Source organism: Caretta caretta, chromosome 5, assembly GCF_965140235.1.
Source record: "Caretta caretta isolate rCarCar2 chromosome 5, rCarCar1.hap1, whole genome shotgun sequence".
In the NCBI taxonomy this organism is placed as follows: Eukaryota; Metazoa; Chordata; order Testudines; family Cheloniidae; genus Caretta; species Caretta caretta.
Genome location: NC_134210.1, coordinates 36,193,651 through 36,215,347, shown reverse-complemented (window position 1 = coordinate 36,215,347; position 21,697 = coordinate 36,193,651). Strand labels below are relative to the sequence as shown.

General features: G+C 43.1%; 1 protein-coding gene across 1 annotated transcript in view; it reads left to right on the top strand.

Moving 5' to 3' along the window:
- The first annotated feature begins 21,277 nt into the window (after positions 1-21,277).
- Positions 21,278-21,697, top strand: part of ANKRD55 (ankyrin repeat domain 55) — a 92,256-nt gene continuing 91,836 nt past the window's right edge. Inside the window, exon 1 of the mRNA XM_075128474.1 lies at positions 21,278-21,422. The gene's annotated coding sequence lies outside the window, so the exon portion shown is untranslated. The remainder of the gene's footprint in view (positions 21,423-21,697) is intronic.

Here is a 21,697-nt window from a genome sequence, read left to right as displayed (position 1 = left end):
TTGTGTGATGAATTAATAAAGAATGCATGAATGTGAAGCAACAATGACTCTATTGCCTCTGCAAGCGGTGATCGAAGGGAGGAGAGGAGGGTAGTTAGCTTACAGGGAAGTAGAGTGAACTAAGGGGCAGGGGGTTTCATCAAGGAGAAACAAACAGAACTTTCACACCGTAGCCTGGCCAGTCATGAAACTCGTTTTCAAAGCTTCTCTGATGCGTACCGTGCTCTCCTGTGCTCTTCTAACCGCCCTGGTGTCTGGCTGTGTGAAACCAGTAGCCAGGCAATTTGCCTCAACCTCCCACCCCGCCATAAACGTCTCCCCCTTACTCTCACAGGTATTGTGGAGCACACAGCGAGCAATAATAACAGTGGGAATATTGGTTTCGCTGAAGTCTAACTGAGTCAGTAAACTGCACCAGCATGCTTTTAAATGTCCAAATGCACATTCTACCATCATTCTGCACTTGCTCAGCCTTTAGTTGAACAGCTCCTGACTACTGTCCAGGCTGCCTGTGTACGGTTCATGAGCCATGGCATTAAGGGGTAGGGTGGGTCCCCAAGGATAACTATAGGCATTTCAACATGCCCAACGGTTATTTTCTGGTCTGGGAATAAAGTCCCTTCTTGTAGCTTTTGAAACAGACCAGAGTTCCTGAAGATGCGAGTGTAATGTACCTTTCCCGGCCATCCCACGTTGATGTTGGTGAAACGTCCCTTGTGATCCACCAGTGCTTACAGCACTATTGAAAAGTACCCCTTGCGGTTTATGTACTCGGCGGCTTGGTGCTCCGGTGCCAAGATAGGGATATGGGTTCCGTCTATGGCCCCACCACAGTTAGAAAATCCCATTGCAGCAAAGACTTCCACTATGACCTGCACATTTCCCAGGGTCACTACCCTTGATATCAGCAGATCTTTGATTGCATCACAGCAGCCCCCACGGTAGATTTGCCCACTCCAAATTGATTCCCGACTGACCGGTAGCTGTCTGGCGTTGCAAGCTTCCGCAGGGCTATTGCCACTTGCTTCTCAACTGTGAGGGCTGCTCTCATCTTGGTATTCTTGCGCTTCAGGGCAGGGGAAAGCAAGCCACAAAGTTTCATGAAAGTGCCCTTACGCATGCGAAAGTTTCGCAACCACTGAGAATCGTCCCAGACCTGCAACACTATGCGGTCCCACCAGTCTGTGTTTGTTTCCCGAGCCCAGAATCGGTGTTCCACCTCATGAACCTACCCCATTAGCACTATGATGCCCAAGTTGCCAGGGCCCATGCTTTGAGAGAAGTCTGTGTCCATGTCCTGATCACTCACGTCACCACGCTGACCTCGCCTACTCTCCCGGTATCACTTTGCCAGGTTCTGGTGCTGCATATACTGCTGGATAATGCACGTGGTGTTTAATGTGCTCCTAATTGCCAAAGTGATCTGAGCAGGCTCCATGCTTGCCGTGGTATGGCGTCTGCGCAGTAAAAAGGCGCGGAACGATTGACTGCCATTGCCCTGACAGAGGGAAGGGTGACTGACGACATGGCTTACAGGGTTGGCTTACAGGGAATTAAAATCAACAAAGGGGGTGGCTTTGTGAGAAACTGAATGGCCCCCTCAAGGATAGAACTCAAAACCTCAAGGACAGAACTCAAAACTGGGTTTAGCAAGCCGTTGATTTCACAGAGGGAAGGAGGGAGGGAGGAGAAAATGAATAAAAACAAATCTGGTCTATTTCTTGTTCTGAGCCACTTCATCTATCTTTATACAGCTTGCTGGCAGCAGACTGTGCAGTACGACTGCTAGCCATCATCATCTCCTGGGTGCTCGGCAGAAGACGGTGCAGTATGATGACTAGCCATCATCTTCTGCTGGCTGGAGATTAAAAGACAGTGCACTGCCGGTAGGACTGAATCGCAATGAGACAAAACAAGGGAAATGACCTGGCTGAGTCTCTCCCATGTTTGCCCAGGAACCCAGTTAAAAGAGCACCCAGTACTACGTTGATGACTGCTATCAGTCATACTGCACTGTCTGCTGCCAAAAGGCAATTAACTGCTGCTGTGTAGCAATGCAGTACCACATCTGCCAGCACCCAGGAAACATACGGTGAAGGTTAGCTGAGCGGGCTCCATGCTTGCCGTGGTATGGCGTCTGCACAGGTAACTCAAGAAAAAAGGCGCGAAACAATTGTCTGCCCTTGCTTTCACGGAGGGAGGGAGGGAACGGGGGCCTGACGATAAGTACCCAGAACCACCCGCGACAATGTTTTAGCCCCATCAGGCACTGGGATTTCTACCCAGAATTCAAATGGGTGGCAGAGACTGCGGGAACTGTGGGATAGCCACCCACAGTGCAATGCTCTGGAAGTCGACGGTTGCCTCGGTACTGTGGACACACTCCGCCGACTACATGCACTTAGAGCATTTGTGTGGGGACATACACAATCAACTGTATAAAAACGCTTTCTACAAAACCGACTTCTATAAATTCAACTTAATTTCGTAGTGTAGACATACCCTAGGAGGAGGATAGCCACATCTGTCCAGGAGCCCCGGATCGACCTCACCGAGGTCTGCCAGGAGCACTCAGGAGATGTACAACAGCTATCAGTCCTACTTCATCGTCTGCTGCAAAGGCAAGGAGCTACTGCTGTGTAGCAATGCAGTACCGCATCTGCCAGCAGCACCCAGGAGACGTACGGTGACAGTGAGCTGAGCAGGCTCCATGCTTGCCATTGTATGGCGTCTGCATGGGTAACCCAGGATAAAAGCAAAGGAGTACTTGTGGCACCTTAGAGACTAACCAATTTTTCTTTTCTTTTTGCGAATACAGACTAACACGGCTGTTCCTCTGAAACCAGGATAAAAGGCGCAAAATGATTGTCTGCCGTTGCTTTCACGGAGGGAGGGAAGGGAGCCTGAGGACACATACCCAAAACCACCTGCGACAATGTTTTTGCCCCATCAGGCACTGGGAGTTTAACCCAGAATTCCAATGGGCAGCAGAGACTACAGGAACTGTGAGATAGCTACCCTCAGTGCACTGCTCTGTAAATCAATGCTAGTCACAGTAGTGAGGATGCACTCCGCCAACTTAATGTGCTTAGTGTGGACATATGCAATTGACTGTATAAAATTCGTTTCTAAAAATCAACTTCTATAAAATCGACCTAATTTCGTAGTGTAGACAGGGCCTTAGTCCTTAATACTTCCTGCTATGGACAAAACTTGATGTTTCAGAGAAAGTAAGGTTATGTAATGGGTTTCCCAACCTTACTGCCATAGACTATGGGTGGGATATTCAAAAGTCCTCCGTATTGGTCTCTCTGATGTCAGTTGTGGTTTCTCTGATGTCAATGGGAGCAGAGTTAGGCTGCTTTTAAAAATGTTATCCTATAAATGCAGAATCTCCTTCCAGTGTAAATATATAGCCTGGAAGCCTGTATTAATTTAGATACTATGCTGTGGCTAATCACCGATTCATCAGTATTTCTTGATAGCTTTCATATAGGTGAGTGTATTGTAATGATATTTTCTCCTAGATTGTGTTTTCCTCTTATGTATGTTAACATTTTTATAGAGGAAAAGAATTCATAAAAATATCTTACAAAAAATTTAGGCTACAGAATGTTGTGATACAAATTAGCCTGGGTATTTGTAATTGCAGCATTCATAGTGCCTAGGAGAAAATACTGTTCTAGTAGGGCTTGAGCTAGCATGCTAACAATAGCAGTGAGAACGTTGTGGCTCAGGCTGTCAGGTCCCCCAGCTTTAGATCTGGAGCCACACCGCTATTTTTTAGCGTACTAGCTCAAGTCTGTCTATCCAGGCTGAGTGGGTGGCACAGTTCTCCCACTATGGTTATTTCTGCACTGCAGCTGGAAGCAAAAGTATAATGATAGTGTGTATTAACTTCCAGCCCAGCACATCATAGCCTGCGATTTTGCAGGTCATGGAATGCCAGCATTCAGTATCAAGAAGCCATATTTTTCCTTGGCAGCTGAAAGCATTAATTCCCATGACGTGATAACACAATCATGTTATCTTGTGATGCTGAGGAGATAATGCATGTCTCCATTGTGACTTTTATATCTTGCCCAATTTTTGTTTTCAAAGATTCTGATTTTAAATGAAGTGTGACAAACATGATTATTAATAAATAATGGAGTACTATTACACACCTATTGATAGGAGAGTCCAAAACTGTACTGATTATGACCAAAACCTGCATTTGGATCACAGAAAGCTCTGTGTAGACACCCTGCGATTTTGCAGGTCATGGAATGCCAGCATTCAGTATCAAGAAGCCATATTTTTCCTTGGCAGCTGAAAGCGTTAATTCCCATGACGTGATAACACAATCATGTTATCTTGTGATGCTGAGGAGATAATGCATGTCTCCATTGTGACTTTTATATCTTGCCCAATTTTTGTTTTCAAAGATTCTGATTTTAAATGAAGTGTCTACATAGAGCTTTCTATGATCCAAATGCAGGTTTTGGTCATAATCAGTACAGTTTTGGACTCTCCTATCAATAGGTGGGTAATAGTACTCCATTATTTATTAATAATCATGTTTGTCACAGTTTCAAGATTAACTGCACCTTTGACACACACATTCCCAGTCTTCCTTGAGGGCACCCACTTAAGATTTTAGGCTTTCCACCTGTCGTTTCTCTAGGAGTGGAGATTCATGTGTCCCTCCCTTCAGTTGGGGGTTTTAGGCTTGGAGTCCTTCTACACCTCACTACAATTTCCCAGGAGGTCTGATCAGTGTCTAGCACCTGGGTTTAACTCTCTTTCTTCAGAAGATAACACAGTATATGCCAATTACCAGCCAACCTTCACAAAGCAAACCATTTATTCTTAGGGCAAAAGCATTTACAGAGAAAACACATGAGAGAACCTCCATGTATGCTAAAAGTGTACCAGAGGTCATCCCCAAATCCAACATAGGGCTCTCGTAGGTGTCAGTCTTTTAAACTGGGTTGCAGCTACCAATGCAGAGTACTAAAATATTCCGTCTAGAAGTGGGGTACTAGAACATCAGAGTAGGGGTACACAAGTATTCCAGGGTTTGTTCTTGAAAGGGGTTTAGCAAGGTTGTGTCATACCTCTGCCAGGCCAGAGACAGTGGGGAGTGAGAAGCTCTTGATGATCTAGTCAAAGTCACATCCCTTGGGACAATGGGTTTGTTCTAGCGGGGAGAAGACCCTTCCTCCTCTTGTCTGAAGGGATGGGGGTTGGGAGTAATGTGAAGTTACCAGAAGCTTCACAGCTTTGAATGGAGTCCTGGGGTGAGTTTAAGTCCTGGGCAGTCTGAAGGGTCAGCAGTGTGCCCAAGGGGCTTGGTGGCTGGACAGTGGGTTCCAACACTGAGGTGGGAGTACCAGGGCTGCCCAGCGGATTCAGGGGGCCTGGGGTCTTTGGCGGTGGGGGTCCTTCCACTTCGGGGCACTTCACGAAAGACATGGAGTGGAAGGACCCCCGCCGCCGAAAACTCTCGTGGGGGCTCCTGAAAACTCTCGTGCGGGCCTCTGCGGGGCCCGGGGCAAATTGCTCCACTTGCCCCCCCCTCCCCCAGGGCATCTCTGGGGAGTACCAGACATTAGGTCTGCAAGCTGAGGGTGTTCCTAGTGATCCTGAGAGTGGGGCACTGGCTGGACTCCATTCAGGCTCCAGGAGCTTGAAACACCCCAGGGATCCAGAGTGTCAGACGCTTGGACTCCCCTCGCAGCAGGCCTAGTGGGTAGCCAGGAAGGGGCAGGAACTCACTAGGATCAGTCATGGTTTATTACAATAATGTCTAGGGACCAACTAAGATTGGACCCTATTATGTTAGGCTCTGCACAAACACAGAATCCGTGCCCCTAACCCATGACTTGTCTATTCAACAAAATAATTTCCTGAACTCTTTTGCATCATCTCTCAGAGCTCTGGAACAGCTCCCGATGATTGATTATGTATACTGCTTTAAACTTGATCCAAACTGTCAGTGCCTATGCTTAGAAATACTGGCCTAGCTCCATACACATGTTTTCCTATGTCTTATCACAGATTATAGAAACTAGAAAATATAAGATGGAAAAAGATCTATTATCTTGTCCCTCCCCCTGTCAGTTCAGGAATGTTCCCTACAATATATTTCGGAGTATCTTTTCCTGTTTAGTTTTAAGTGACCTTCAGGCTTCCGTCAGACTATTTTGTAGTCCATTGCTGGGAAAAAATTTCAGATCGCCTACATTTTTACTTTGTTCAGTTTCATCCCACTATTTCAAATTGTTGTCCTTGCTTTTACTGCTACATAAAGGACCAAGATCCCTTTAGGTTTTGGCTTCTTGGGAAGTGTGAAATAACTCTGGAGTTAGGTGCTGTGGAAAATCCTAAAATAGATAGGAAGTATAAGTGGGACACAGTAGGTAGAACATTAGTGAATATTTTGGAGCTATGCCGCGTGGGTCTGCCTCCAACTTAAAACAAATTTTATGTTGTTTCTTCAAAGAATAAGCTTTCTTCCTATTATTCCACTTACTGCCCATACAACCCACCTCTGCTTCAAAATTCAGTGGATAGAATTTTTCCTGTAAATATTAGTCTTTTTTCCATCCTTCCATCTATTTTTAATCCATTGCTTTAAAAAAAACATTGCCATGTATGTTCCATGTTTGCATTCAGGCCCATACCCTTTGACCCTGTTCTGATAGAGCCTCTTGTCTTCCAAATCATTCTGCTCCACCACCATCCCCCTCAGAAAGAGTCCAGTGGAAAGGCCACCCTAATTAACAAGCAGTGTTATCTAGATAATCTCATTAGACTTCATAATCCTGATTAAAATGTGCAGCCAACAACAAATGACAGTGTGTGGCTAAAAGAGTTTCATAGGACTGCAATTTTTAATTGTAATTCTCAGACAGTAAAATAGTGCCTTTTACATTCAAAGGATCTTAAAAGTTAGCACTGTAAAAATAATAATAATTTAGAGACCAGTTATGCAGTGGCTATTCAGGCAACTACAGTATCTATGATCTTCCGTAGTATTTTATACACAGCCTTCGACAGTAGGTACATTACTGTATCTAATCTAGCTATCATATTTATATGATGCCTATCACCTTGGTTATCAGACCTGCTTATTTTGTGGAGAGAATATTGGCTGGGACACTGGGTATATTACACATTTCTTACTGCTGTAGAACAACTAAAATGACAACTTTAACAGTGCAGTATCCCTTAATGCACTCATGCTACATCCCCTTCTACGCTTTGCAGCTGAGGCTACAATCGCTTTGCTCTGCAATGTGTCCTGAAGAGGTGCTTTCGAGCTCAGCATTTGGCACAGTGACATCCGGTCACCACTTGCTCTGCTGCTGGCTGTGCTCTCTTGGAGGTTGGAGCTTTCCCTTTACTATTCTGATAGTTGCTGGCTCAGGGGAAGAAAAGTTAATGTTCTTTGAATCTTCACCCCCATGTTGGGGAGGACTTGTCTATAGTCCCAAGTCAGAGCAGGAGAAGAACGGGGCCTTGCATAGCTGACATCTCAACAACAAATGCAGAGCAAGAACCATTCTGTCTAGGGAGGGCAGTTCTGGGCTGGACTTTTTTCGGTGAAGAAAAAGCAAGCAGGCTATATAGGGGAGAAACTCTGAGTGGAACTTCAGGCAGACCCCTTTGGAATATTGAAACTTTGGTCCTCATCCTCATTTCCTGTGCTTCTGATAGAATTTCCACTGGTCTTTGGCCCCCACCCCTAGCAAACATCCAGCCATTCCTTCTCCTGTACACCAAGACAATGAAATGCTAATCATCCTTACACCAAACCATGGCTTTCCTATAAGCTGCTGTTTGCTGATCTTTGCCAAGTAGTCTTATGTATGCTAAGCTTTCTATCTGCTTTCCAAGTCTGAGAACTTTATCTTCTCCCTTCACTACTGCAGGAAGAGTAAACTTGCTGAGACATCTGATCATAACACTGACAGCTATTGTGTGCAATATTTTGTTACTGCCTTTTCAGATGATTTGTTAGTTGTTGGACTGAATTCACCCCCAGTGAACTCCACTGATATCCATGAAGTTCTGCTAGGATGGATTTGTCCACTGTATTTAAGCAGCTCTTGTACCAGCTCCGGCTGACAGCTATACTGACCTTTCAGTCACCTATCAAAGCACTGATGAAACATCTGCTTGCTATTCCCTAATCAGAGAATTATTCCTTTTGGGGGTCTCTTTGTAGTTTTCCTCACTTCTATGATTCTGATTTGTAAAAGTTTGGCACAAAATAATGCAACTGCACCAGACCTGCTATAGAACTTCATTTCTCAGCGTGTTTCATTAAATCTAAACTTCAAAGTAGTGTACCTTAGACTACGTGCATCTTAAGATGCATGTCAGTTTCATGATGTAACGGAGTTCCTGATGAATATGGAACAGCCTTTATTTCTCATTCTTTGAATTCTTTAAAAAAGCACTGACAACAGATGGTTTAAAAAGCATGTGGGGAACTGGAATGCATTGGGGGATTGGTAATGGCATACAGAACCTTTCACCTCTAGGTCACCAGATCAAATCCAAACAAGATCGGTAGTGACTGCAAGTCATTGCTATCTGATTACTGTTTGGTGGCCTATGAAAAATGAGTTGGTGGTGTCCATGTTATTCCTACTGGACAAATGTCCACATCACTAATTGATATTAATTTGTATCCTGACAGCCAATATCCTCAAAGAAGACAAGGACTTATTGGGGAAGAGATTGAACACTGTCTCTGTAAGGCGGTTAGGTAAACCGATGAGTAGCTTATATTGCTATTATCTGCACGGTACTAGTTTTGTATATTGCTACTACCTGCACTGTACCTGCTCTGTAGAGACAGCTGAGCACTTCAGTACTGAAAACAATTAGTCCAGCCTCTTTCCAAGAACCAAATTCACACCAACAAATAGTATCTGGCTACATAATGGTGCAGTGGTCACTGCAGTGCTTGTGCATGTTCCAGTGCCCCTATTGTGATCCTCCACTCTTTAAGGAAAGCGTACTGCGGGGGATTCATGTGACTGTGTCAAGACTGTATAAACTAGTCTGACCTCTAGTATAACACAGGCCACAGAACTTCCCCAGAATAATTTTGAGAGCGAGTCTTTTAGCAAAACATCCAATTTTGATTTTAAAATCACCCATGATAAAGAATCCACCGTGACCCTTTTTAAACTGTTCCAGTAGTTAATCAGCCTCACTGTTAAAAATTTACGGTTCTGAAGAAAGAGTCCTTGGTGTTGGAAGGGAAAGAGGGCCATTGAGAGACCAGAGGTCAGATCTAAACTCTTGCTTTCCACCACAGGAGCTGGGAGGCACTTGTCCAAGGCAGGACATCATCCTTTCTACAACTTGTCTCAGTGAGTGTAGAATTCTGCTAGAATGAAAGCTGTTCCATCCTGATTATAAATTATAAATCTGCTATAGTGTAAGAAAGTTCAGTATAAGGCTCTCTATTATCTTTGTTTAATATAAGGCATTTTTTCTGAGTTTCTATGTTCATTGCAATCTTTCTTTTCATCAACTTTCCTATAATCAAACTTAACATCCAGTTAAAGATACTGTGCATGTGTGTAAGTAATATGAGTTAGAGTTGATTCAACACTAGATTACAAATAATATTCAAAATTAGCCCTCTTCTAGTTAATGAAAATATTTTTGGCTGATGCTAATTTTACTATCCTCTCCTTTACTAGGCTGATAGGTGTTCTTTCAAACAACTTGAAAACCTACGAATAACTATTCATGAAAAGTTATCTTTAAATTGTTTGATTGCTCATCTAAGGGATTGTCAACATGGGGAATTTACTCGCAGAAGTATACGAGTATATTATACCACTCTAGCTATGCTGATATAACTTCCCATGTGGACATTCTTATTTCAGAATAAGAGTGCATTTTTTCCTGGTATAGTTTCACTCTGAAAGCAGTAAAGTATGACAGGAAAAGGCAGCGGACAACAAATAATACATTGCCAGTTCAAAATTAAGATAACTAAGTATTAATTTATATTAAGATTAGTTTGTGAATCATAAAAGTTTCATGACTCACAAACAAGATTATCTGGTCACATGGCTGCCAGAATACTTGTGAACAACTAATGACTTCATGAGCTCATCAAACCAAAGTCAAGGCTTTAAACAGCGAAAGTGTACACAAATCAGTTTCTTTACTACTTCTGCACAGAGCCCCTAATGTTGATACACCTCACATCCAAGCATCTTTTTCTTAGAGTTAAAAAAAAAAACAAAAAAACACCAGATCTAATCCATAAAAATCAGCCTTGAGTTTATAACTTGAACCATTCTGAAGAAGTGGGGTTTTTATCCACGAAAGCTTTTGCTTAAATAAATTTGTTAGTCTTTAAGGTGCCACTGGACTCCTTGTTGTATTAGTAATAAAGTCAATGTCTCATGTTTTCTTCCATACACACAGCCTCATTCGTCCCCCAGATAATGCGGTAATTAATAATTTGGGATTTATAATCTGCATAATTGCCACCCAGTTAAAGAAACGAATGAGCTATTATTCTGTAAGAATGTGATTGTTCCACAAAGTGAAGATTAAAAACCTGAGTAAGGAACTTTAAATACTACTAGGATTAGTCAGTGCACTACCATTTAAATAGACATTCACTCTATCTTGTCTGTTTCTTTCAGTGCTGTCCAAAGGCTTGTCTTGCAAAGTCACCTCTTTTTGTGGTGGTTTGAGAGTCAATGAGCTAGTGAGATGACAGCCATGCCTTCCCTCATACCAGGCTACACTCAGATTCTTCTCTTTCTGCTTTCACTGCCTTTCTGTTAATTCCTGTTACACCTAACACTACATCAGTACTCTGAAAGATTGAGACACACGTTACATAGCTTGACATACATGGAGAGGGGGAGAGGGGGGGCCAAATCACTCCTTGCTTTGTTCCATTAAAAACAAAGATGAAGCAAAAATGCCTGCATGACTAGCAGTAGCATAGTACAATCAAAAAGCCTGGCACTTCAGTAATATATGTTTAACATGTGACCAGAAGCTTTCCTTTGGCACCTACTCTTCATGGTCTTCTCTCCTAAAGAGTTAAATGATCAGTGTTATTTGAGAGTCTTGTTTTGCTTTGCTCAGGAAGTCATGTGACTTGCACACAGCAGGTGCTTCAAATAGTGTGTATGAAGAAGGGTGAGCTGGGCAGCTGAGCTACAAGCAGACATGCTTGGGATGTGCTCTGATGCTATCTGTATCACAGCTACCATCTAGTGAGAAACTCAACAGGTGATCAAAAATGTGACTAGACTGAGTATCCAGAACAGGGAATATTAACACAGAATTGTCTGAGATAATCAATTGGGGAAGGGGGGGGGGCACGGAGGAACCAGCACTGAGTATCTCTTATCACTCTGATAATATGTGTCTCCTAGTTAGGAAGATATTTTGTGTGGTTCTAGGATGGAATGTAGCTCAAGAGCCTGTTCTGTATTTGGCAGCCAGAACAAGCCAACATATGCTTTAAATCTAACCCAAAAATATGGGGCCAGCTTTTGACAGAATATTAGCCATGTGTTCTCAAAGCAAATGAGAACCCCCCTCTGACAGTCTGATCTGTTTACTGAGATTCATGTTCCCATTGCCCCGCTCACACACAGATAGGCAGCCAATTGGGAGAGCAGCCTGGGTGTCTTGTCAGCAGAATTTAGCTCTTAGGATGGATCTACACTTAGCTCAATGAGCAAGTCACAGTGACTTTTCTTAGTCAGACAAGGAGCATCTCTGACACCAGCTGGCCGCTAGAGTGTCCTGCATCTGAGGATCTCAGGCACACAGTTCTATTGAGCACTGAATATTATGTTTTGGTTACCGGGCCTTTCTGTCCTTAGTGCTGCTTTAATTGAATAAACATTGCAAGAGTATTTCCCCCTGAACTAGATGCTTGCAGAAAAGTACATGTTTGTTTTGCATTGTTCCTAAGGGAGTAAAATCTCGCCCCCTTATCTTTCCTAACACTTGTTTTCTCTCTCATCCTGTCCAGTACATGCTTTACTTTAATTTTTATTGATCAAAGTGAGAAATGTTTCTCTTTCCATTGAAAACAGAAGAATGGCAGTTTTGCCAAAAAGGGGTGTGTGTGATATCTTGAGCATCACATGTAATGCAGACTCAGGATTTGGGAGGAAGATTTGCAGTTTCATGTATCACCTTGTGTGTCGCATAAAATTTATCCCAATGCAAAGTACTTTGCACTCAAATATTACACTGGGCCATGCAGTGCTATTCTTCTGATCATGTACTCTGGCTCCATAAAATGCCAAGCTAATTATTGCCTCAGGTCAAACTGCAGACCTGCAAAGCCCTAGTTTAGGGCTTGGTTATGTCACATGGACATAGTCCTATATGTGAGGCTGTGCAGAGCCACAGTACTATAGAAGGAACAATGCCTCCAAGAGCTCCCCATTACACAGAGGCAGCATTCTTATGCTATGCTCACGAGGTTTAGATTCCTTACGCCCTCTGTGGCCAAATGCTGAGGTGAGAGGAGTCATGGCCACATACTCTCCCATCCTTTCTAAAGTGCCTATGGGAATAAAGAGGGAGCTGTCCCTGCTTTTTTTTCTTAACATGGGTACTCCAGTTCTTCCTGCCCTATACACATTGCACAAGGGGTTGAGGCTGCTCTCACACTCCCCAACTATTGGATACCCAGGTAAGAGTCATGCAGAATCTGGCTTTAGTAAGTACAAGATGACCTAAATATTCCAAGTATCTCACACACACAGTTTACATGAAAAGAAAAGGAGGACTTGTGGCACCTTAGAGACTAACCAATTTATTTGAGCATAAGCTTTCGTGAGCTACAGCTCAGTTTACACAGTATTTCATCGTGATTAAGGCTACAATTTAGACATGGGTATTTTTAGTAAAAGTCATGGACAGGTCATAGGCAATAAACAAAAATTCATGGCCTGTGACCTGTCCATGACTTGTACTTAGGGCCCTACCAAATTAACGGTTCATTTTGGTCAATTTCACGGTCATAGGAATTTAAAAATAATAAATTTCATGATTTCAGCTAATTAAATCTGAAATTTCATGGTGTTGTAATTGTAGGAGGTCCTGATCCAGAAAGGAGGTGTGGGGGGTGCAGGGGGTCACAAGGTAACTGTAGGGGGGTGCGGTAATACTACCTTACTTCTATGCTGCTTCTGGCAGCTGGAGAGTGGCAGCCGCTGGCTGGGAGCCCAGCTGTGAAGGCAGCAAAGCAGAAGTGCGGGTGGCATGGTATGGTACTGCCACCCTTACTTCTGCACTGGCAGGGTACTGCCTTCAGATCTGGGCGCCTGGCGAACAGCTGCCACTCTCTGGCCACCCAACTCTGAAAGCAGCGCAGAAGTAAGCGTGGCAATACTGTGACACACACTTCTTAAAATAACCTTGGGACCCCCGCTGAAACTCCCTTTTGGGTCAGGACCCCCAATTTGAGAAATGCTGGTCTTTCCCCATGAAATCTGTATGGTGTAGGGTAAAAGCACACAAAACACCAGATTTCACAGCGAGGGGAGGGGGGGAGACCAGATTTCACGGTACATAATGCATTTTTCATGGCTGTGAATTTGATAGGGCCCTGCTTATACTATAAATACCCCCGACTAAATCTTGGGTGGAGGGGGCCACTGCGGGGGGGCTAAGGCCAGCAGAACCAGGTGCTGGGGATCACCAGGCAGCAGCTGACCCAGCCACCCCGGGACCGCTGCTCCAGCAGTCCCTGGGGCCAGCTGCCCGGGGCTGCCTGAGCAGCAGCCGGTGTAGCTGACCCTGGGGTACTCCAGCAGCGGCCAGTGTGAATGGATGCAGAGCCGCTCCAGCAGCGGCCAGTGTGGCTGTCTCTGGGGCCACCTGAGAAGCTGGCCCCAGAGCCAGCTGGTTGGGCAGCCCTGGGGTCAGCCACACTGGCCACTTCAGAAGTCACAGAGGTCACAGGAAGTCACGGAATCTGTGACTTCTGTGATCTCCATGACAGACACAGAGCCCTAATCATGATACTACTCTTGACTTTCAGCAGTATAAATAATGACCGATTATGGGAATGTTTACATACTGTGACGGGGCAAGACCAGATGGCTATGGGAAAGTAGTGTTTAGCTCCATGCTAAACAAATCCCTGTTACCGTGGTAATCAAATGGCAGTTGCTCCAGGTTAATCAAGACACCTGGGGCCAATTAAGATCCTTCTAGAAAGCAGTGGAAACAGCTAGGTTTGTTGGGACACCTGAAGCCAATCAAAGGCTGGCTGGAACTAGTTACAAGCCTCCCAGTTAGTCAGTCAGAGGCGTGTGCATCAGGAGCTGTAGGTGGAAGCCACATTGCTGGGGAAACTGGGCAGGACAAACCCTATCAGGCACAAGGAAGGAGGTCCTGAGGTAAGGGTGAAGTAGATGTGGTGGAGAAGGAGAAGGGGGGGACTGCTGTGGGGAAGTTGCCCAGGGAATTGTACTCGTCCTGTTTCAAGAAGTCAGCTACCAATAGCTACTACTATTAGGGTCACTGGGCTGGAGCCCAGAGTAGAGGGTGGGCCTGGGCTTCCCTCCCCGACACTCTCCCCGATTAATCATAGAGACTTTGAGGCAACAGAGACTGTGCAAGGGAGAGTTGTTTCCTCCCACTTCTCTTGCTGGCTTATGATGAAAATGGCTCCGTAGGCTGTGACCCTTGCCTCTAGAGAGAGAAGGGCTACGTGGAGGGTCACAGTGAGCCTCTGAGGATAGCATAATCTGCCTGGAAGCGCGGGACCCACTGAGACAGGGTTGGAGCTTTGTCAATACTTAATCTATAAATTGTCTTTCTGAACAGTATATTTGCATCTGGTTGAGTTTTCAGTCTCATTTGCGAGGAAAGACTTTCCTCTTTAACTGTAGGTTTATTTTTGCCCCATAGTTTTCACACGTTCACAATGAGGTCCCAGTTATTTCTGAACATTAAAGGGAGATTGCTCAAGTAGTTTAGGGCCACAATTAGGCCGACTTTTCCTTCTCTCAGCAAAAGTCCTTTGTAGTTTATATAAAGTGACTTTTTCAAATCCTCCTGTAAGCCATCAACAAAAAATGGCCTCTGCTTTGGTGCTGCATACCCAGTCGTGGGTGTCACAATTTAGAGATGGGCAAGAACTGCAACAAATCTTCTGAAAATGCTCATTTAGACTTTTAAAATAAACTCACATGCATTTTGTGTGCAGGTCTTTGTTTGCTTTCTATGACTGTCTGCTGACCTTTGTTACTATTGTATTATAGTACCACCTATGTGCTGCAACTGAACTATGCACTGGACTAGGCACTGTACATGAGCCTAGTATTCATGCAACTCTGCTCCAACACATTTACAATCAAGCTAGGCTAGGAGAAAGGAAGTATTATCCCAATTTTACAGAGGGGAAGTGAAGTTCACAGAGATTAAGAACTTGATCCTGATATCAACAAGCTGCATACACACACAGTGGTCTGCCTGCTCCTGGTAAACTTCAGGATCAGGACCTATGTGACTTTACAAGGTCACACACAAGGCTAGTGGCAGAATCTAGATCTCCTAAGTTCCCAGTCTAGCACCTCAACCGAAGACCATCATTCTTCTCTCTACCATCAGCCCTAGTGTAGATTCTCTTGAGAAGCACACTTTAAGCTTGTATGCTTGCATTTTCACTGAGAGCACACTCTGAATTGTGCAACTAACCAACAAGTGTGCAACTTTCACACTGGGAATCTTACACGACCTCTGTTGGTTAATTATTTAAGTTCTCCAGTGAAGGGAGAAACAATTCCATATGACGTGTAACTAATCCACGCAGAGAAGAACAGACTGAGTCTCCATTTGAGAAGCTACAGATGAATATTTACCCATTGAAGCAGTCTTGGACAGCTAACATAAAGACACATTCACCAAATAAATTGTTCACTGTGAATCGTGTCTGCCTGTATTCTCAGTAAACAAAGTTGGATGAGTAAAGGTGTTAACCCCTTGCAAGAGAAGTAGAGCAGTCCAATGGATAGCACTGGCCTGGCACTCAGGCAGATGTAGATTCTAGTCCCAGCTTTCCCACTGGCCTGCTGTGTGACTGTAAGCAAGTCACTTCACCTCAGTGTTTGTACAGCGAAGCCCTGGTCTTAGCGTGGGCCTCTAGGTGCTATAGTAAAATAAATAATAATTCCAGTGATACAGCTGGACAGGTGAGTTCATACGTAGATAACAAAGCCCTTGGGGAACTGTCTAGCTAATTTGTGCTATATCAAAGTAATACCTAAAATCACCATAATTCATTACCTCTTTCAGAGCCATATTAAGTGTGGACTTCATGTGCACTCAGCATCTGGAACTGCATCAGCTCTTGATAACTGCATCACAAAGCACTGCTCCAGGTATAATAGCAATTTGGGATACTCAGTGGCTGATCAGTCACTTTTCTTCCATTTTTTTTGTTCTGAAACTTTCAAATTCTTCATCCTTCAGTTCTGCCTGTGCATGCCCGTGTTGATTATGGTCAGTCAGCAGGGTTAAATATTCTCCTTGTGGTTTGAGTGTTGTGGATACATGCACAGGGTTAAATCGAACACTACAATACAAATGCAGTAATAAAAATGTGCAGATCTACTGTGCCCAGTTACTGGTAGTGCACATAACGCCTTTTGGACTGTGATGAGTGCTGAGAACCAGCAGCTGAAGCAGCACTCTGGTCACTGTAAATCCAGTAAGTTCCCTTGAGAGGATCTGATTGAGGGAAAGGAGTGGCTAATTACTAGACTGGGAAGAACTAAGAAGCTAATTAGCCTGTTAATTGCAAGAGTGGAAAAGAAGTACAGGAAGGAAGCACACAGTGAGAGGGAAAAAGGTCAGCAGGGCCAGGGCAAAGGGAGATCTCTGCCCCCTCTTATGGTTATATGACACTGTAAATAGAATTGCTGCATGGAGCTATAAGAGGATGATGGTTAATAAAACACAAAGTGCGCTGTGGTTGTGACAAACCAGAGGTGTCAGAACCATTTATGAGAAGACTGGAACAGAAGGCCACAGATCAAAAGACAAATTAATGATCTAAGGTCTGCGCTCAGTGAGAGTTCTGAGTGTGCAAGCAATGCAGCGCTAGGCCCTTTGTGATGCAGTCAGGCCACAGTTTCTAATGAGCTTACTTGTGCTCATGTTTAGGGCTTAGGGAAGCACTTGCTTTGAAATGTAAAATATATTTGATCGCAAATTTAACATGGATTAAGAAACATCCATGTATGGGGGAGTGTTATTTTTATATATATGTAAGCCTTATACATCTGATATTTAGCTAGTTAAACATGGACTAGCTATGTAAAAAGCAAAGTTAAACAAGAAAGTATAGGCTTATATCATTTACTTTCACCTGCTTCCACACAGGTTTTTATGTTTGAGTTTATGAACTATGGGATAGGGATCAAAGACTGAAAAGTCAAACTAATTTCTTATGGTTTATAATAACAAATAGATGCTGCAGCCTGGTCATGGTATACAGTCTCTGTATAATGTACAAAACCCTTATGGTTTTGTTTTAGAACTGTGTGAAGGTCCATTCTTAATTTTTAATTATATTTGAAGCTGCAAACGTGTCCCAATCCAAACAGGTTTTTTCTTTTTAATTTTGCAAAAAATGTTTTACTTTTTATGTGAATAAACCTAAATTCTCACTGGTTTTAGCACCGTCCCAATATCTTCCACTCCATTCAAACTGGCTTCATAAGGTAGAGCTGAAGACATTGGCACAGTTTCTAGCACATTCCCAATCACTCCTAGACAAGGGTAGAAGGCACTCTCTAGATCTTCATGTGTCAGGCAGAGGGGAAAAATTCATTCCAAAGGCATGGAACTACTGGAGTGCTAACATAACCACAGCAGCATGAAATGGAAGTCTTTAATATGAATGTTATTTAAAAACGTGAGCCTTTATAACTGGTATTCTAGGAAAACTTATTTATACCCAATATAGTGTAGTAGTTGATGGCTAGAGCTAATATTTGCATTTGTGTACAATTACATTTCTACTACTGCCGAGGCCAGTGTCTGAATGGATCTGATGTTCACTATTTGCCAGTCATATAAGCAAAGCTGCCCAGGAGCAGACTTAGATGAACACCTAGGCTGGGTCTACGCTTAAAAATTACATCGTGATTTGTGAAAGAGAGCGTAGAATCAAATGAAGTAAAAATCTTAAATGAACCAAACTGTACCATAGAATCTCTCTGGATAGTAATTCCATGCTCTAATAATAAGAATATAGCAGTAGAGATACATTACTGACCAGGATGGGGATAGTGACAGTGAAATGCTCAGGGAGATTAGAGAGGCTATTAAAATAAAAAAACTCAGTATAATGGGGAATTTCAACTATCCCCATATTGACTGGGTACATATCACTTCAGGACAGGATGCAGAGATAAAGTTTCTTGACACCTTAAATAACTGCTTCTTGGAGCAGCTAGTCCTGGAACGCACCAGAGGAGAGGCAATTCTTGATTTAGTCCTTGGTGGAGCTCAGGATCTGGTCCAAGAGGTGAATATAGCTGGACCGCTTGGTAATAGTGACCATAATATAATTAACATCCCTATGGCAGGGAAAACACCACAGCAGTGCAACACTGTAGCATTTAATTTTAGAAAGGGGGATGACACAAATATGAGGAAGTTAGTGAAAGAAAGTAAAAGGTACAGCACCAAAACTGAAATCCCTGCAAGCTGCATGGAAACTTTTTAAAGACACCATAATAGAGGCTCAACTTAAATGTATATCCCAAATTAAAAAAAATAGTAAGAGAACCAAAAAAGTTACACTGTGTCTAAACAACAAAGTAAAAGAAGCAGTGAGAGGCAAAAAGGCATCCTTTAAAAAGTGGAAGGTAAATCCTAGTGAGGAAAACAGAAAGGAGCACATAAACTCTGGCAATTGAAGCCTAAAAATATAATTAGGAAGGCCGAGAAAGAGTTTGAAGAACAGCTAGCCAAAGACTCAAAGTAATAGCAACAAAAAAAAAAGCACCTCAGAAGCAGGAAGTCTGCTAAACAACCAGTGGAGCTACTGGACGATCGAGATGCTGAAGGACCACTCAAGGACGATAAGGCCATTGCGGAGAAACTAAATGAATTCTTTGCATCGGTCTTCACAGCTGAGGACATGAGGGAGATTCCCAAACCTGATCCATTCTTTTTATGTGACAAATCTGAGGAACTGTCCCAGATTGAGGTGTCATTAGAGGACGTTTTGGAACAAATTGATAAACTAAACAGTAATAAGTCACCAGGACCAGCTGGTATTCACCCAAGAGTTCTGAAGGAACTCAAATGTGAAATTGCAGAACTGCTAACTGTAGTCTGTAACCTATCGTTTAAATCAGCTTCTGTACCAAATTAATGGAGGATAGCTAATGTGATGCCAATTTTTTAAAAGGGCTCCAGAAGTGATCCTGGCAACTGCAGGCTGGACTTCAGTACCAGGCAAACTGATTGAAACTATAGTGAAGAACAAAATTGTCACACACATAGATGAACATAATTTGTTGGTGGAAGAGTCAACATGGGTTTGGTAAAGGGAAATCTTGCCTCACCAATCTACTAGAATTCTTTGAGGGGGTCAACAAGCATGTGGACAAGAGGGATCCAGTGGATATAGTGTGCTTAGATTTTCAGAAAGCCTTTGACAAGGTCCCTTACCAAAGGCTCTTAAACGAAGTAAGCTGTCATGGGAGAAGAGGGAAGGTCCTCTCATGGACTGGTAACTGGTTAAAAGATAGGAAACAAAGGGTAGGAATAATTGTTCGGTTTTCAGAATGGAGCGAGGTAAATAGTGCTGTTCCCCAGGGATCTGTACTGAGACCAGTCCTATTCAACATATTCATAAATGATCTGGAAAAAGAGATGAACAGTGAGGTGGCAAAATTTGCAGATCTTACAAAACTACTCAAGATAGGTAAGTCCCAGGCAGACTGCAAAGAGCTACAAAAGGATCTCTCAAAACTGGGTGACTGGGCAACAAAATGGCAGATGAAATTCAATGTTGCTAAATGCAAAGTAATGCACATTGGAAAACATAATGCCAACTATACATATAAAACGATGGGGTCTAAATTAGCTGTTACCACTCAAGAAAGAGATCTTGGAGCCGTTGTGGATAGTTCTCTGAAAACATCCACTCAGTGTGCAGTGGCAGTCAAAAAAGCAAACAGAATGTTGAGCATCATTAAGAAAGGGATACATAATGAGGCAGAAAATATCATATTGCCTCTACATAAATCCATGGTACACCCACATCTTGAATACTGTGTGCAGATGTGGTCGTCCCATCTCAAAAAAGATATATTGGAACTGGAAAAGGGTCAGAAAAGGGCAACAAAAATGATTAGGTGTATGGAACAGCTTCCGTATGAGGAGAGATTAATAACACTGGGACTTTTCAGCTTGGAAAAGAGATGACTAAGGGGGGATATGATTGAGGTCTATAAAATCATGGCTGGTGTGAAGAAAATAAATAAGGAAGTGTTATTTACTTCTCATGACACAAGAACTGGGGTCACCATTTGAAATTAATAGGCAGCAGGTTTAAAACAAACAAAAGGAAGTATTTCTTCACACAATGCACAGTCAGTCTGCGGAACTCTTTGCCAGAGGATGTTGTGAAGATCAGGACTATAACAGGATTCAAAAAAGAACTAGATAAATTTGTGGAGGATAGGTCCATCAATGGCTATGAGCCAGGAGGGGCAGGGATGGTATCCCTAGCTCCTGTTAGCCAGAAGCTGGGAATGAGTGACAAGGAATGGATCACTTGATTACTTGTTCTGTTCATTCCCTCCGGGGCATCTGGCATTGGCCACTGTTGAAAGACAGGATACTGGGCTAGAGGGACCTTTGGTTTGACCCAGTATGGTCATTCTTATGTTCTTATTGAACTGGCTATATCACTCACGGCAGTGAAAAATTTCCTGCCCTGAGCACTGTAGTTTAAATAGACCTAACCTCCAGTGTAGATGAAGCTAGGTCGACAGAGTTGTTCCATCGTCTTGGCTAACACCTCTCAGAGAGATGAATTAACTACAGTGATGGTAAAACCCATTCCTAGGTTTCTTCTGACAATTTCTTTCAGCCTAGAGCTCCCTGTTCTCTGTTTAGTTTTGCCTATTTGGATTTGCACACTTCCCAGGTTAAACCATCCAAGTGTCCCATTCCACAATGAGAAGAGGCAAAGTGTAACTATACCACTTATGCTGCAGTTTGAGTGAGAAAAGGTCTGTGATTTAGAGGTAATCTGGGAATTATAAGAAGTCTGAGAACACACAGGGTCAATAAGAAGAATAAGGAACAAGACGACAAGTGAGTGACCAGGGATCGGGAGCAGGGGAGAGAAAAAAAGAATCGCATTCTAGAAGCAGGTAAGTGTCAGTTGATGTGTAAAGTAGACTATTTGCTTACATATCAATGAAAATGTTGGTATCAAAGGTTTATACAGAGATTCAAGATTTGGTATTGCTGTATAATCTAGTTTGTATTTGTCTTCATTGTAATCTAGCTTCTGGAATGAGAATGAATGAATTTTCTAACCACTCTTTATTCTTAATGCACTGCATAATGTTGGAGATTCCCTGTTCCCAACAGCTAATCTTCTTCTTTTCCTCTGCTCATTAAAATGATTTGGAAAAGCAACATC